The following is a 14865-nucleotide window of genomic DNA, read 5'->3' as shown; positions in this document are numbered from 1 at the left end:
ATTTGAATTATAAATACTTTTATTCCACAAAATAAGAATTAGTAGAAAATGGAATTAATGATGGAAAATAGAATTTAGGAAATTAAGAATTTCCATGGTTTGTGGATAATGAATTAATTAACTAATAAAATTAATTAATTGAGGACAATAATTAGGAAGAATAATTAGAAAGAATAATAGGATTAAATTATGGGTTATTTAATCCTATAGAGAAAATTAGTGAATGATTAGCCAAATTGATTAAATGAATGCAACCGTATCCTTTGATGAAAATGTGACGATCATAGTGGAAATTGACTAGGATGGTGATAGGTAGACCAAAGCCATGGTCAAATTGATCGATTGATTGAAGTTGATAACATGCCAAGGACACATGACATGAATTGATTGATACATAACATTTAACCTGACATTGAAAATGCTATAGGATCGAGGTTGATTGATAAGGTTGATCATAATAACATTGAAAAACACTATTAATATTATTAAAATGGTTGATAATGCCATGATCTGACATTGGAAGCCTCAAAAATGTCAAAGATTGGATGACATGAATGATAGTTTGACCTAGCACTGAGAGCCACAATAGTACTAAGGTCAGATTGATAAGATTGATAGGTTGATAGGTTTCCAAGGCACTAAAAGCCACAAAAATACCTTGAATCGAATAAATGATGATAGATTTGGGATGTTTGATATGTTTCAAGTTGATTAGGACTGATTCTGAGTTGATTTGGGGTGATTCTAAGTCATTCTGAGTTGATATGAAATGGTTTTGAAATGATATGAAATTGATGTGAACAAGGATACAAATGATAAAGTATAATCAATTTGGCCAAAAGATCGAAGTTAGTAGAATGAAAAAATGGGACAAATTAGTATGAAGAAGGATGAAACTATAGATGCAAACCATTTTTTGAGCATCTACACTACCATGAATTCTCTCTATGCTCTTAGCATTCATCTCTTCTCACACACTTTGCATTCCTTGCAAACTCTTTAGGGTTTACCTTGTTAAATAAGCATTGGTGGAGATGGATTAGGTAAGAATCAACGATTGTGGTCGATCCATATTTTCACCTTAAGCTTTCCTTTTTCTAATTGGTTGCATGAATTGCATAGGGGTTCACAATATACCTCCATACTTATCTCTCATAATCATAAAATATGATTGTGTTGGCCCAAAATTAGTTTACATAGAAGTTTGTGCCATTACAAACAACTATGCCAATAACTGTTCACTTGACATCCAAAGACTTTGATGCACAACCTTTATTGTGCTCCTAATGTTGTAACTTGACACACTTTATTTACTCATCACCTAAATCACTTGGCATGTATAGTCTACTCAGCACTTGAGTGACTTAGCTCTAACTATCCATAATGCTCGACATGCCTTGATCACTTAGCTCACACTGATTGCTCAGCTTGCTCTAATCACTTGACATACACTATGTGCTTGGTTTATACTATTTTTTAAGATTATGACTAAGTGTTTTGTCACTGCCTTGTCAAAACCAATTTGAGATTAACAATCTCCCTCTTTGACATGAGTGACAAAAACACTTTTTCATGGCATATGCATTCATACATTATACATAAGTCAAATAATATATACCTCATTACTCAGCTCATATATAAAACTTCAAAATTTCAAAATTTTGCAAAATTGTTGTGTCCCCCATACTCTATTACTCCCCCTTAGTAAATGCTTCATTTATGTTTCTACTATTTCTGCTCAAATACTCTTGTTGAGTAGATATCTGCCTTGAAAAACATTTTCCTGCAAATTTTTTTATTTCGATGAATGGTCCCTTCTTTATATTAAAAAAAAATACAATAAAGTTACATATTCACAAAAAAGGGGTCAGGGGAAACAAGATCACCCTACGATTTTATATGGCCACTGGCCATAAATCAACTATTCATCAAAAAAATTTTAGAAAACAACATAAAACAAAGAAATCCTCATGCTACCAGTGCAATGCCAGCTGAGGAAAAAGGATCCTTATCAACAGAGCCCCACTCAAAAGTTGGGTGAGTAGATGGCTTAGGGGGAGCCCAACCATCATTTGTAGTAGTAGCATTATCTTCATCTTTCTCTCCCTCAGGCCTAGGAGGAGAAATGGCTAAGTCTAGCTAAGGAAACACCCACTTGAGGTCTGAGTGAGCAAAGGGCCAACTAGTAGTAGGAGTACTAGAAGGAGCCATTAGGGACCACCCTAAACTAAACCTCTGAGGAGGTGAGGCTGAGCTATGCCAACCAAAAGCACCATCACTAGGAGAGCGATGCTACTAAGAGTGAGGTGTGTGTGAGCAATGAGTAGAAATACTATGTCCTTGATGACAACTGTGAGGAGGGGTATAGTCACCAGAGGCCAAATCTAGCAAAACATGAGTAACCGTATAGGGGGCATTTCTCCAATGAGCCAAAAGCTCCTATAAGTGCGCCACCTCCAAAGCCACTTTATCTATCTATACTTGAATTTGCAACATGACATTATTATAAATACATGCTTTAGAGTACATAGATGCATTAATGTCAAGTGTGTTGTGAGCATAAATGACTACAATACTATCTTTCCAAATGATAAATAAGATCTCCAATCTGAAAGCATACCATATCTAGGCATATTTGAAGGGTATCAAAGTATTATCACCCAAACTAACCATATGCCAAGAAAAAGGTTCTGGGTGGAAGGGTTGAAAGAGATCATGGATCCATCACCAATAACATTGAGCCCATCTATAGAGCCAAAAAATGTGCAAAGAGGACTTTGTTTGACCACAAAAAGGGAAACCAGGGTTAGGAACTCCCAGATGCCACAATCGGGAGCCCAAAGGCAAGCCCTAGAAAAGAATACACCAAGCGAAGTGTGCAATTTTGGGTTCAATAATGGCATGCCATACAGTGGAGAACCTAAGACTCCAAGTGTGATGTGAGGATTGCAAATGAAAATGTTGGTTGAGCACATCAACCATGGGTAGGTGAGGAACTAGCCATCAATAACCCAACCTAGGTTTATAGCTAGTTACCAGAGTGTCTGGATACCACTTCCAATCTTTTCACCAAAGGTGAGAAGACTGAATGCCCACTTTGTGTTACAAATGTGAAAGCACCATAGAAACTAGAAGATCAAAAGTCTATCAATCTGGATAAGTGAGCCCAAATCACACTCTCATGTCTTCCCATGATTGCAAGCTCATAGTAACTCTAGAGAAAAGATCTTTAGGGGTCTTAATGTCATGTTTAAAAAAATGCAGAGCAGTAGCCCCTTGCACCTTAGCCAAGGGAACACCTTGAATAGCAAATAAAGGTGACCACCAGAGATTATGCTGGTTCAAGGAGAGCCCATCTCTGAATCCATTGCCAACCCAGTGAAGCTAGGGCTTAATTATTTCCTAGGCTTTCCAAATACTCTTGGAAACAAAAGTACCCTGAATTTGAATAGGTTCAAGGGTAACTAGAAGGGTTTGAAACCCAATCCCCTTCTAGGCTGGCTGGTGAACTGGAAAGCTTGAAGAAATGTAATTTCTTAATAAAATCTTCCAGGCTTCATTGCTAGAGAGAGCTTGAATCAACCATTTGTAAAATAAAGTAGTACCTTGCTTCTGGGTGGAAAACAAGCCTAGGCCACCAAACTCCTTGGGAAGATAGCAGAAATCCCAGGTGACTCTATGAAAGCCCTAGTGAGAAGCATCTGACGCTGAGAGGAAGTCATGTAAAAGGCACTCAAGTTTGAGGTATGAGGCCTTTGAAGGAGCCAATAGGAAGAACAATAAACATGGGTGGCAACCAACACTTTGGAACAAATCTGGAATTTTCTTACTAGGGAAAGAGGTTTGGTGATTCAATACTCCAACTTCTTCTCTATTCTAGCAAGAACCGCATTACAAAGCTCAACAACTGAGGCTTGGAAGGTGAAGGGGATGCCCAAAAAATGAAAAAATTCCCCATGTTGAACACATTTCCTTCGATATTGCTCAAGCCAAGTAGGATGAGGAAGGTAAGACTATCTGTAACAAACGATTTTGTGCCACTGAATGGCAGACCCCAAAGCAAGAAAGAATGTGTCAAGACATTGCAAAGTGGAGGCAATATTCTCTTCATCCTCAATTAGAGTGAGGAATGAGTCATATACAAATTTCATAAACCCCCCTTTTGAAAATTATGTCATTTTATTTGTACACTTATTGTGTGTTTGTTCAAAATGGCTTGTGAAGCTCTATGATTATCTTCAAAACTTCATCCCAATTATTGCATGCTACCTCTAGAGATTGAAACTAAATGTCTAGCTAGGCAGCAAGGTCAACTAAACCATCATGTGTTGAAGGATAAAAATCTTTTTTCATGAAATTTTCTACGTAGGATAGTTCCTTATGCAACAATTCCATGTGGGGAGTGAGCATTGACTAAATACTTCTCAAAGTATATATGATGTTATCATCTTGTGCTTGCAACTCAAAAAGCCTACTCTAAGTCGATAGTAGCCTCTAGAAATGTAACTGACTTTGACTATTAGGAATAAGGTGTCTCAACCTTCTATAATTCCTATTCTTATTATTTCTTTTGTAAAATGTATTTCTTGCAAATAATGTTTATGTGTCGACATCTTGAATTGTGTGTAAGGAGATCATGACTAAAATGGTTATGACAGATTCCTATGAAACGTAAGAGCTATGGTACTGCATGTAGCTACTAAAGTCTTTGGTTGTTGATGTTGAACTTGCATTGCAAGTGTATTGTAACCTCATGTTGAAGATAATACATTGTGCAGGTTCTGAATGGGTGGGGTTGTTTTACTGAAAGGTTTTTCCCCATCGGCAAATCCTTGTGTTATGTGTTCCTTTCTCTGTCTATTTTTTGTATGCATGGTTGGCTGCAATATTGTTGTTTACATGATATTGAATCTGTAAGTGTAGAAGATTTTAATAGGATTTGCATCATACTTTCCTTATGAGATTAGTGTAGGAAGCTATTTCTGCACTTGAGTTTCCTTACATTGACTAGGAGATAGCTTGATAGTACTAATTGTGAGTTGTTGATCTCCCTATAGTTGGTCAATAGCCATGTGGGTATCTTGTTTGAATAGTTCAACATTGCATAACTTAGTGTATAGGTAGAAGATATTCTCTAACATTGTCTTCACACTCTCCATCTTGGTTTCTAGATCTACTTGTCTAAGTGCAATAGCATTAGATATCTTTTCTAGTACCTTGGTATGAAAATTTCTTTTGACCATTCTAATAGTTTTATATTAGAATCTAGGTCTTCATCCTTTATCTTGTCCATGATAGTGACAAGTTTCTCTATGATAGGCTTATTCTCATTTAGTTTTGGGAGGCTAAAAGCATGAAATAATATGTCTTTAATGTCATGGAAGACTTGATTTTTCTTGTATTCCATCCTCAATATTTCTTGCCTCTTTTTCCTTTGAAGTGTTTCATGTAGTATGCTCATTTCCTCAATAGTGATTGTGTATAAATCAAACTTTGGGAGTTTAATAACTTCATCTAGACCTACATCTTCAATTGATGTAATGTTAGCACTCTTGGGTGTGTTGGTACTTGGCCTTAATATTTTCAATGGTGTTTCTTGTGTACTCGATCATTGAAGAGTTTGAATACTAAGAGGAGATGTAGAAATTGGCAATGTGACTAGTGTCTGTATGGAATTTTGTTCCTCTAGCTTAGTAGACAAATCTACTTCTTTAGTTCTAACCTCTTCCTTATGTCATTCACCCTATTGTGGTGGTATAGGTACATGACTTTCTTCCTAACCTTTGTGAACTTTAATTCCATCCTTCTCAATTGTTACCATTACTAATAAACTTAAACTTTGTAAGCTTGGAACTAATGTATCTATATGTTGTGCTTTTGCCTCTTTCATCTGGAATACAAATGTGTGAATTTCAGATGGTGTCATTTGTGTGACCTCTTGTTGTTCCTAGTTTATACTTGATTTTGTAAAAGATCCTATGTAACCTTTTTTCTCACCTCTTTAGATGGTGGGGGCATATTTGATGTGTCTTTTAGTTTCTCCCTTGTAGATACATGTTCTACCTTTTGAAATTCATCAACTCTAACCAATATGGGATTTATGCATAATATTGTTGCATTGGTAGAGTCCTTTAGGATTTTCTTCAAGTCATTCTTAGTCAAAGGATTTACATTCTATGTGGAATTATCATAAATATTCTTGATAATAACCACTGATTCCTATTTACTCTCTTTGTCTATGTGTGGAGGACTAGTACTCTGCACTTGTACATACTATATATTTTGCTGCTCATCTTAAACTATAGCCTCTTCTATTGTTTCCTCAGTACCTATGACACAAACTTCCTTGACTGGGCTTCCATCCTTTTCATTTTATCCTTCCACATTCTTCTCAGGTTCTTGCATTGCTTTCTCACCTTTCTCCATGATTTTTGGAGTGGTTAACCTATTTTTGATTTCCAAATTGAAGTACTTTTGTTAACCACATCTTCAATATTTTTCTTCAAGATATGGAAAGCTCTATATTTTGGGGAAAATTTAATCTTATTCTTTTCCATAGCTATAGAAATCTTCCTTTTATCTAAATCTAGCATAACTTGAGCTAATGTTGTTTTCCTTCTTTATCTTTCTGTTTGCAAGCTATATTGGCATTTCTTCTCAACTCTGTTATATAGGCTTTTGGGTAATGAGTTGGAAATTTCTAGAGGATTTTTTAAAAATGTATCCATCATATCATATACGGCCTCTTCTACTTATTCTTATCAACTTTTCCTAACTTATCAAAATATACATGTGTGAAATCAAATAAACTTGTATTTGTAGTAATATTTCTACACAAATTATCAATATCAAAAGAAGGATTGTGGCTTACCACCTTGTATTGACTCAAGTCATTTGACTTGGTCTTCTCCTCATCTAAATCCCTCTAAGGTGTGCTCTTCTTCCTTAGTATTTTGTATGTCTTCTTCATAGGCTCACTCAACTCTACTATATTAGCTGCTCCCTTGCCTTTATAGCCTTAATAGTGGTTGCCCTTGTTAGAAATAGGAATTACTGGGGCGGGGGGGGGGGGGTGGTCAATCAGTATAAGTTCCTTGTTAGAGGATGGACCTTGTTAGGAGTCAATGAGAAAATTTAGTATAAGGAGTCCTTGCTAGGAGACTTTGAATCCATGTTAGGAGATTCCAACCCTATTAGGAGTTGTCATATAGTAGATGCAAGATGAGCCCACTACCCAAACATGCACTTCCAATTACAAGAAGATCTCATTACCCAAACAAGTAATCAGACTTCTGGAGTATAGATACTATATCTTCTTCCTTGACTGATCTCTGATCTTCAACTTGATCTCAAATCACAAAATAGCTCATAAAACTTTGCATATATCACTTTCACAAAAGTTCATAAATAATCAAAATTACAAGATAACACTTGCAATCATCAATCACAAATCACTTTTTCTACTTCTTATCACAAGATGACCTTTGCATAAATACCATGCCTTTACACAAATTGTTGTTGGGTCAGATAAGACCACAATCCACTTTTCCAACTTAGAGTAAAATATTGACATATTAGTCAAGTTTATTATTAGTGACACACATTTATTTAGATTATATATAGCTACCAAGATCATTGTATAGTTCTCAGTGTTTTCCATGTATTTTAGTTGTCACTGAGTCATATAGTTGCTACCAAGTCCTTTGGACAAAACCTAGTGGTTATCGAGCATATTCAGTTAATGTGAAGACCAGCATTGTAAATAGTACATTTTAGTTGATGTTGAGTTTATCAGTGGTTACCAAGAAATGCAGTGTTCACTGAGTTTGTAGTGTATGTGATGAGAGTCCAGTGTTAATCGAGCTTCCTAGTGTTAACCAAGAGACTCAGTTTATACTGAGCTCAAGGTGAGAATGTTTACTGAGTCATATAATGTAAATCAAGAGACTCAGTTTATATGATGAGTTTCACAATGTCTACCAAGTTAATAGTGTAGATCGAGTTCAGGACTACTTAGAAGTGATCAGTACAGACCGAGCTTCTATGTCTACTAAGTGCATGGTGATGCCAAGCAATGATAGTGGATGTTGTGTATTAGAACCTCACCGAGTCAGTCTTCAAAACCTGAGTGTTTTCATATGGGCCAACTTTGTAACATTTGTGGTAACTTGTATGATGGCCAACTTTGTAATTTGTATAATTGGATTAATATATACCTGTAATATATTGTATCAATGTATGGATGTATTGTATGTGAAAATATGAAGATGTGAATGCAAATTACATAAAAATAAAGTAGGAGTGAACTGGAAAGGCCATAATAGCATAAGGAGTAGTAGAGACATATCTATCACAGAAAGGTGATCAATACACAAAGGAATCTCACTCAAGAAACTAAGTTGTAGATTAGAGATCTACTACTACTTCATCCTAATAGGTGGATTAGTCAAATCTTTTCACAAGGTAGACCTAATAGTCTTTTGTAAATCTCTTTATTGAGTGCATACTTAATTGTATGTTTGTAAATCCTTTCACAAGGTGGACCTAGTAGTCCTTATTGCTCCTAACATGACAGATCATCAGAAGTGATTAATGTGAGCTTTAACAGGCTAACTTTATACTATACTACTAAAGTTGTGGGTATCATCCCCACCCCGATTTTACTTTCTATTTGGAAGGTTTCTGGGTCACCAAATATTTGTGTCTCAGTGTTATGAATGTTTTTAGTTTCTTATGCATGTAATTAGATCAAAATTTATATGATGGATTAAATGATAATTGAATGGTTGAAATTGTTGAAGTTGTAGAAGTTATTGATTCACCCCTACCCTCTCAGTAACTTAGCTTAGTCTTGAATATTTCCAACAATTGGTATCAGAGCTTTTTGGCCCTTAAGGAGAAAGCTTAATAGCTTGAGCAAAGATCAAGGCCATGAAGATATTCAGACTTGAAAAATCCATTGAAAATGAAAAGTTTAATTTAGAAATGGCCATTTCCCAAGTGAAGAAAGCAAAGGACCAACTCTCTCAATCCTTGAAAAGAAGAAAAGAACTGGCAATTCGAATGAATGATAAACTGCACATTGAAGACCTTCACTCAAGAAATTTAGATGAAGCCAATGAAGCAATCAAAGAAATATTAGAAAAGAATTGTTCCTTGCAAGAAGAAGTAAGAAAGCTAAGAAGAGAACAAGAAATTAAGTCAATAAGGTTATGTGAAGTATTGGAGCAAAGAAACAAGATAAAAGAAGAGATAGACGGAAGGAACAATGAAATCCAGAACCAATCCGTTCAACAAGAAGACCTTATTGATCAGCTCTCCAATGCAAATGAAGAAATCATGAGCCTAAGATTTGAAAATGAAAGAATGAGGAATGATCTAAAATCTAAAAGGAAAATCAATGAAAGAATGAGAAATTATATGAAATATGAAAGACAAATCAATGAAAGATTGTGGAATAATCTAAACTTTGAGAAGCAAATCAATGAAAGAATGATGAAATCTCAAGTAGACATGAATCAATTGAATAAGAAAAACCTCTGTAGGAAGAAAGGAAAAGTAGGAACTGGATATATAGAAGAAGGAGAATCATCCAAGCAAGGAACTCAAAAGAACCAAAGATCTACTTGTAGTCACTATGGTAAGATAGGTCATACATCAAACAAGTGCTAGAGCAATGGAAAAGTAAAATTCAATGGACAATGCTACAATTGCAAGCAGCATGGTCATAAGGCTAATGAATGCAAAGAGAAACCAAGATTTGAAGGCAAATGTCACAAATGCAAGAAACATGGACACAAGTCATCAAAATGCAAAACCAAGGTATTGAATCCAGTAGAGTAAATTGTGAAAGCACTATTTGGATTTAGATATGTCCTAAACCTAGTGCAGATGTTATTACTCTAGAGAATTTGGATACATTGGTATGAATTATGTTAAACATCACATGATGAAAAGAGATACCACTAAAAGATGTTTCATTTGTATAGAACTTGGTCATCCTGCCAAGAAATACATGAATACTAGTAGAATTGAAGATGAGAAAAAGGTAAAAGCTAATAACATTAAAAAAATATGAGACAACAATGGGTTCCTAAATCTACCAAGGATACAAGTCCAAGCAATGATGGTCAAGTCACTCAAGAATTAGGTGACCCCACCATTTCTAATTAAGTTCTCAAGGGAGAACTAGAACTAGGCTATCAAGGATGACATCCAAATTAGTTACAATTGAAAGATGATAAAGATCCAAATTTGTATTTAGGATATAAAGGGATCATTAAGTGAGATCAGTATCAATTATTACTGAGTGAGTTCTCTACTAAGTGAGGTCAGGTCATAGACTCTATCAAGCAAGTTTGGGAGTAATGAAGATTCATATGGTTACCAAGTCATGAAGACTTCGCTGAGTGTTCAATGCCAAGTAGTGGATGATGGTCTATCAATGTGATGTCAATTGATCTACCTTCATACTGAGCATTAATCGAAAAAATTCAACAAAAGGCATGGAATTTAAAATCATTTCTTACCATGAAATTTCAAGTGCTATTGCGAAGAGCAATTTTCAATGCAATCAAAGCAATTTGAGAAAATTTCTAGTGGAAGTCTTTCAAATTCTCTCAAACCCTATAGAGTAAAAATGGCATCCAACAGTAGCAAGGTTAAGTGAGGACCTGACATGTTGGTTCATGGAGTTGAGTGGAAGGTGCCAAATTTTAAGCTCACTCCTATGGTTGCTGAAACCCTAGTTCCAAGTGGTGCGCAATACCAAATTCCTCCAAAGGTACTTCTTATCAATAATATTCACACTCATTTCAAATTTATTATTCAAGAAATTGGTACTCTAGAAATGGATGATGCCCTAGGTCAGCTACGTGTGAATGGAGTCCTAAAACCCAAGCATCAACATCTAGAAACCAAAGGGTTGACACACATCCCTCACATGTCTTGAGAATTTCAAATCAATTGGATTAGGTTTATTCTTAGTCAGGTGCATAATGGGAAACTATGGCTAGAACAACCAATTTTAATAAATAAGAAGATGATTCATTGAATCACTGGCCTCCCTATGCTAGCCAAATCCTAAACAACAAAAACCCTAGCTGAATGGGATGGTAGAGGAATGAAAATCGGTAGTGTCATTGATGTAGAATTAAAGTTTTGTATTCACATCATTGCACACAAGATATATAGTTTAAGTAGACTAAATAGTGTGTCATGTGAAGCCATGGACTTAGCTTACAAGGTGGTTAAGAATAATTTATCATACGACCTTGCTGAGCTATTGTTGAGACAGTTCAATAAGAATATGGAAAGCATAAGAACATCAAAGAACAACCCATGTAAGTTTGGTTCCCTATTTATTTGTCTATTCTTTTATGTTCAACCATTCTTTCCCTCTAAAGGCATTATAGTATGGAGAAAAGATGTTCTTGTGCTCTATCAAATCAATGAGTATATTGCCGAGATGGGTGAAAACTACAACAACATCATGGATAACTACTTCGATGTATTTAAGGAGAAAATGAATAATAGGTTTAGAATTCCCAAGAAGCTAGTTGAAGACTACAAAGATGATATATGTTTCATGGTGGATAGTGATAAGGTGTATATTCAAGAAGTTAAGCCTAGAATTGTGTGGGTAAAACCTCTTGGTTATGAGGTCAACATTGATGAAGCAAAGGATATCATTGAAGCTCTTATCAATCAACTAGTTGATCCTAAGGCTACATACTTTGGAACATATGATGAAGCAAAGGCTAGGATTGAACTTGAAATAAAGCTCCCTTAGGTAGTTAACAAAGGGAAAACAAGGATTGCAAAACTGAAATCAAGTTCACCCTTTTTGTTAATTGAGGGAAAGGGTGAGGATGAGCAAGGTGAAGAAGTAGAGGATGAGGAAGAGTCTAAGGAAGAAGAACCTTTAAAGAAGAAATGAAAGGTGATCATCACCAAGTCAACAAAACCATCCACTATAGTATTCACTAGGAGGTCAAGAAAGAAAGATGAAAAAGAAGGAGGAGACATCATATTTAGAAAACCTCCACCCACCTTCCATGACAGACTAAAGCAATTGGAAGAAGGAGCAGGCATAAAAATTTTTAAGTCATTGAAATATGAGACTAGGAGAATAGAGGAGTAGAAGCAAGTTGAAGACTTGGTGTTGAATAGAATGGGTAAGTGGAAATACTCACTTGATCAGCTTGCTTCTCAAGTTCCTAATAAGTTATTAGAAAAGATAAAGCCAAGATGGGATTTTTCTATTCAAACTATCAAGGACATAAATGGGAAAAACTTGAGGTAGTTATTGCTGAGCATATCAGATGCTGAGCTAAAAGTCATTAAAGAAAAATGAAGAAAAATTGACTCTAAGGTTTAATACTTGTCTAGTTTTGAATAAGGACATTGAGCATGTTGTTAGGAATGCAACAAACACTTGGAAGAATATTTATTTGTTACATAAACCAAGTGACTTTCTAGTCAATGTCAAAGATGATGATGAAGAAAAAGACAAGGAGAAAGATAAAGATGAGAATGTTGAAGAAGTAACTCACTTTGGCAATAAAGAAGATGAAGAGGATCAAGGACAAGAGGCTATTGAGGAAGAAAAGGAAGATGATGAGGAAACTAACCCAGTCAAGATAGCTATAGCAGTCATTACTTCACTCCTTAAGCAAGTTAGTGTCAACATCAACAAGTTTGATTGTGACCACTAGTAATATATCAAATGTCCAATCACTCTTTGCTCCCACTCAACTCAAAACATCACTCATAGAAGTGACTTCCTTTTCATCCACTAAGCTATAGATTCTTCCTTCATCTACCAAGTTGAGTACTTCAGTTTTGGCTTCTCTAATTTTGACTTCTTCAGTTTTGAGTACATCAATTTTGGGTTCCTCAGGTATTTCTATAAGTATTCCTTCAATTAGTATACTATTATTTTTTACTGAAAGCCCTAGTATCTCTACCATTATTTCTATTCTGAATACAAAAGCAATAAGTGTAAGGATAATTGAGCCCAAGGTTCAACCGAGCATAAAATTTTTGGGAAAAGGAAAGGAGATAGAGGAAGACATGATTTAGATGAGGAAATAGTAATCCCCAATTGAGATATTTACAAGTTTACTCTGGACCAAATGCAGACATTTAGTGAACTCCTCTAGAAGAAGGCTAAACAACAAAGGCTAAGAGAGGAGAGAGATACAAAGTATAAGATAATTGAAGATGCTAAGAACATTTTTGATTGATTCTTCTCAACCTATTTTGTATTAGCCAGGAGAATCAGTCCATAAATTTAATGAAGACACTGATGGACAAGATAAGCTAGTGGAGAAGGCTGAAAAGAAGTTTGAGAATAAAGTGTTGGAGCATATTGCTCAACAGATAGCCTTATAGCAAGTAGAACTTTCAACAATTTTGGGAAATTTAGAAACATCATGTTCAAATGTGTCATCTGTCGTGCCATAAATTTTAACGGAAAAACACAATAGTTTTTTTTTTTTTTTAATTTTTGTTTCTCGTAAACTATCTTAACATTTCTTGATTAGCTGAATGATTTAGGGTGCACCGTGAAGGGGAATTATACTTCTGTTGGGTTGTGGTTATACTTGATTGTTACTTTGTATAATTTAGATGTGTGTGTAGCATTCTAATCTTATAGTTTCCGATGAAGATTAGAAATTACCTAACTGAATTTGTCAAGCAGATTAAAGGATATGCTATCTGTATAAAAACTTGGAGTTGTTTAAGTTCGCTAACGGATCAGGAAGGCTCTACTCAAGGATTGAAAGAATGAGCTCAAAATCTTTGGCACTCAATCCAAGACACTCTAATGAGCATGTGATTTCAACTCATGTGAACATAGTGGTAATAGCATGGAGGATTGCAACGAGAGGATGATTCATTAATCAATTTGCTTCCATCAGTATTAGGGTTATCCTTATATCAATTATCATTATACTTACTCACATTAGTTAACTAGTATTATAGTTATAACTTAAATACATCTATATCCCCTCTTCTTCGGTTACGTCTTACATGAAAATGCTAAATTTATTTTGATCAATTATTAAATCAAAGCTACTATGCTTGGAGTTATTGTGCAATTATTATTTAGGACAGATTATTGTCTATACCCACACCTCCATATGTTGGACTCATCCCATTGAACATTATGACTAATAAAAATGGCAATGGCCCAACAATTATTTATCACATATTCAAAATTAAGTGTCTTACTTGTTTATCTTCTCTATACTACACTTGACCAAAATAACCACTAATTAATATAATGTATATCTAAATAATATAAGATAATATCTATATATTTAGTAATATAATACATAACTCTAGTTACCCCTTACGTCCCCATTTACCTATATTCCCCTTTATGTTAACATTCAAATTTCTTAAACTCATTACATCTTAGTATGACCATTTACATAAACAAATAAAAATAATAACTACACCCAACTTATATATATATATATATCAACATAACTTGTTAATCAATAAAAAATTAAACTACTTAATTATTCCTACTTGCTTCCCTTTCCATCTAAGCACCTAGACTAGGATCTTAGCCTTCATCATTATAGTACTACAGCTGTCATGTCACTCAATTCTATGCAACCTAGTACTTCTTTCTCTTTTCAAGCGCATGCTGTATGGTCAACTTTGTATAAGGAAATTTTTTTTTTAAAACATAGCACAATAAAGTTTATAAGTTTCCTCCTTTGCCACATGAGCGCCTAGGTGGGTGGAGGTAGTTGGGGAAAGGATGGGAGAGGAAGAGCACTCTCCAAGGAACCTTCCTCCCATAAAGACTTTTTTGGCCTTTCCTAAACTCCAGAAGATATCATTGAC

This window comes from Cupressus sempervirens, chromosome 11, assembly GCF_028749045.1.
Source record: "Cupressus sempervirens isolate cs-2001-9-10 chromosome 11, ASM2874904v1, whole genome shotgun sequence".
Taxonomy (NCBI): domain Eukaryota; kingdom Viridiplantae; phylum Streptophyta; class Pinopsida; order Cupressales; family Cupressaceae; genus Cupressus; species Cupressus sempervirens.
Note: the sequence above shows the minus strand (reverse complement) of the source record.